The sequence below is a fragment of the Schistocerca piceifrons genome, unplaced genomic scaffold (assembly GCF_021461385.2).
Source record: "Schistocerca piceifrons isolate TAMUIC-IGC-003096 unplaced genomic scaffold, iqSchPice1.1 HiC_scaffold_1331, whole genome shotgun sequence".
NCBI classification, from domain to species: Eukaryota; Metazoa; Arthropoda; class Insecta; order Orthoptera; family Acrididae; genus Schistocerca; species Schistocerca piceifrons.
Genome location: NW_025727160.1, coordinates 40001 through 43882, shown reverse-complemented (window position 1 = coordinate 43882; position 3882 = coordinate 40001). Strand labels below are relative to the sequence as shown.

Here is a 3882-nt window from a genome sequence, read left to right as displayed (position 1 = left end):
TTTGTTGCGTGTATGTGGGCAGACGTAGTGTGGCGTGACACCTGACACAGGCATGCAATAATCGTGGAAGTTGCAAATGGCGATGGACGCCTGCGTTTTCTGGTGAAGTTACGCAAATGAACAAATGGTAACCTGTTGTGGTGCGGTTGTTCTCGCTAGGGGTGAATCGGTGATGGCGACGATAGGTTGAGGTACTAACCGGTTGTTCCAGCGATACCCACCATGCCGACGAAACTGAACGGCATCTGGGTGTGAAGCGATACGCGGCGGTGGCTGGGTGGGGACCGTCCCCGGCCGGTGAGGGGGCGCCTCCCGGCGTGCTGGCCGCGCGGTGCGTGGGCGCACGCGCTACAGCCGGCTGGTGGGGGCGGCCAGTGGCAGGCGCGCCGGCCGACGGACGCGGCAGGCGTCGCAGCTGCGCGCCGGCGCACCCTGCGCGCGGCGCCGTGCGGCCAAAGTAGGTCCTCGCGGGCCCGGTGCGAAGCGCGGTGGACATCTTCAGTGTGCTGGTCCGATTGAGGACTGTGTGCGTTGAGGATGCGCTGCCGCCCGGCGCTCGGCGCCGCGACGCCGTCTGCTGCTCGGTCGCCCCAGCGGTTCTCGCTGGTGGTTTGTATCGCAGCTGTGCGGATGTGTTGGCGCGTGCGCTGTGCTGGGAGAGTTCGCTTCGGCACCCAAGTGGGGCTTTTGTCCTTCTGTGGCGCTGGCGTTGGAGCTGCCGGTCACCGTAGGTGGCGCGTGTTGTCTCCCGCCGGCAATGCCACGACAGCACGCTCCCGGGCCTCTGTCGGCAGCGGCAAGCTCAGTTGGGAGCACGGGTGGTCGCACCGAAAGCGTCTACTCGCCTAACTCCGGGCGATTGCGCCTCTCTCGAACCCGACCAAGTACTTGGGACGGCGCTGCGCGCCGCCGGGACCTGAGAGGGTTTCGAGGTGTATTGTGCAGGGGAGCTCAGCCTCCTCCTGTTTGCAGAATGATTGAGCGGACGCTTGCGTGTTCGCGCGGGCCCCCGGGACACACTCCCGGGCGGCCGGCTGCTCAGCTCTAGTTGACGCAGCTCCCTGGTTGATCCTGCCAGTAGTCATATGCTTGTCTCAAAGATTAAGCCATGCATGTCTCAGTACAAGCCGCATTAAGGTGAAACCGCGAATGGCTCATTAAATCAGTTATGGTTCCTTAGATCGTACCCACGTTACTTGGATAACTGTGGTAATTCTAGAGCTAATACATGCAAACAGAGTCCCGACCAGAGATGGAAGGGACGCTTTTATTAGATCAAAACCAATCGGTCGGCTCGTCCGGTCCGTTTGCCTTGGTGACTCTGAATAACTTTGGGCTGATCGCACGGTCCTCGTACCGGCGACGCATCTTTCAAATGTCTGCCTTATCAACTGTCGATGGTAGGTTCTGCGCCTACCATGGTTGTAACGGGTAACGGGGAATCAGGGTTCGATTCCGGAGAGGGAGCCTGAGAAACGGCTACCACATCCAAGGAAGGCAGCAGGCGCGCAAATTACCCACTCCCGGCACGGGGAGGTAGTGACGAAAAATAACGATACGGGACTCATCCGAGGCCCCGTAATCGGAATGAGTACACTTTAAATCCTTTAACGAGTATCTATTGGAGGGCAAGTCTGGTGCCAGCAGCCGCGGTAATTCCAGCTCCAATAGCGTATATTAAAGTTGTTGCGGTTAAAAAGCTCGTAGTTGGATTTGTGTCCCACGCTGTTGGTTCACCGCCCGTCGGTGTTTAACTGGCATGTATCGTGGGACGTCCTGCCGGTGGGGCGAGCCGAAGGCGTGCGACCGCCCCGTGCGTGCTCGTGCGTCCCGAGGCGGACCCCGTTGAAATCCTACCAGGGTGCTCTTTATTGAGTGTCTCGGTGGGCCGGCACGTTTACTTTGAACAAATTAGAGTGCTTAAAGCAGGCAAGCCCGCCTGAATACTGTGTGCATGGAATAATGGAATAGGACCTCGGTTCTATTTTGTTGGTTTTCGGAACCCGAGGTAATGATTAATAGGGACAGGCGGGGGCATTCGTATTGCGACGTTAGAGGTGAAATTCTTGGATCGTCGCAAGACGAACAGAAGCGAAAGCATTTGCCAAGTATGTTTTCATTAATCAAGAACGAAAGTTAGAGGTTCGAAGGCGATCAGATACCGCCCTAGTTCTAACCATAAACGATGCCAGCCAGCGATCCGCCGCAGTTCCTCCGATGACTCGGCGGGCAGCCTCCGGGAAACCAAAGCTTTTGGGTTCCGGGGGAAGTATGGTTGCAAAGCTGAAACTTAAAGGAATTGACGGAAGGGCACCACCAGGAGTGGAGCCTGCGGCTTAATTTGACTCAACACGGGAAACCTCACCAGGCCCGGACACCGGAAGGATTGACAGATTGATAGCTCTTTCTTGATTCGGTGGGTGGTGGTGCATGGCCGTTCTTAGTTGGTGGAGCGATTTGTCTGGTTAATTCCGATAACGAACGAGACTCTAGCCTGCTAACTAGTCGCGTGACATCCTTCGTGCTGTCAGCGATTACTTTTCTTCTTAGAGGGACAGGCGGCTTCTAGCCGCACGAGATTGAGCAATAACAGGTCTGTGATGCCCTTAGATGTTCTGGGCCGCACGCGCGCTACACTGAAGGAATCAGCGTGTCTTCCTAGGCCGAAAGGTCGGGGTAACCCGCTGAACCTCCTTCGTGCTAGGGATTGGGGCTTGCAATTGTTCCCCATGAACGAGGAATTCCCAGTAAGCGCGAGTCATAAGCTCGCGTTGATTACGTCCCTGCCCTTTGTACACACCGCCCGTCGCTACTACCGATTGAATGATTTAGTGAGGTCTTCGGACTGGTACGCGGCATTGACTCTGTCGTTGCCGATGCTACCGGAAAGATGACCAAACTTGATCATTTAGAGGAAGTAAAAGTCGTAACAAGGTTTCCGTAGGTGAACCTGCGGAAGGATCATTACCGACTAGACTGCATGTCTTTCGATGTGCGTGTCGTGTCGCGCAACACGCTACCTGTACGGCTCGCCGTAGCCGTGCGCCGCGTGCGGAACCACGCGTGCCTCTCAAAACTAGCGGCAATGTTGTGTGGTACGAGCGCTGAAGCGCTGGAGCGGCTGGCCTGCGGCACCTGGCGCCTGGCGCCGGTTTTGAATGACTTTCGCCCGAGTGCCTGTCCGCTCCGGTGTGGAGCCGTACGACGCCCGTCGGCCGTGAGGCCGTTGGACACAGAACGCTGGAACAGGGGCCGCCACACGCCTCACTCCCGCCTATGCGACCGTCTCGAAAGAGACGGCGGAAACTGAGAAAAGATCACCCAGGACGGTGGATCACTCGGCTCGTGGGTCGATGAAGAACGCAGCAAATTGCGCGTCGACATGTGAACTGCAGGACACATGAACATCGACGTTTCGAACGCACATTGCGGTCCATGGATTCCGTTCCCGGGCCACGTCTGGCTGAGGGTCGGCTACGTATACTGAAGCGCGCGGCGTTTGCCCCGCTTCGCAGACCTGGGAGTGTCGCGGCCGCCTGTGGGGCCGGCCGCGTCTCCTCAAACGTGCGATGCGCGCCCGTCGCCTGGCGGTTCGCATACCGGTACTTTCTCGGTAGCGTGCACAGCCGGCTGGCGGTGTGGCGTGCGACACCTCGTACAACGACCTCAGAGCAGGCGAGACTACCCGCTGAATTTAAGCATATTACTAAGCGGAGGAAAAGAAACTAACAAGGATTCCCCCAGTAGCGGCGAGCGAACAGGGAAGAGTCCAGCACCGAACCCCGCAGGCTGCCGCCTGTCGTGGCATGTGGTGTTTGGGAGGGTCCACTACCCCGACGCCTCGCGCCGAGCCCAAGTCCAACTTGAATGAGGCCACGGCCC

The 3882-nt window shown here is 58.1% G+C and overlaps 2 non-coding genes and 1 pseudogene across 2 annotated transcripts; all 3 read left to right on the top strand.

The window, feature by feature from the left end:
• Positions 1–1058: 1058 nt before the first annotated feature.
• Positions 1059–2967, top strand: LOC124732232. Its single transcript, XR_007008624.1, has one exon. It is a non-coding gene; the product is annotated as a small subunit ribosomal RNA (ribosomal RNA).
• A 351-nt stretch (positions 2968–3318) lies between these two features.
• LOC124732242 lies at positions 3319–3473 on the top strand. Its single transcript, XR_007008629.1, has one exon. It is a non-coding gene; the product is annotated as a 5.8S ribosomal RNA (ribosomal RNA).
• Positions 3474–3661: 188 nt separating this feature from the next.
• LOC124732238 overlaps positions 3662–3882 on the top strand; it is a 4222-nt pseudogene continuing 4001 nt past the window's right edge.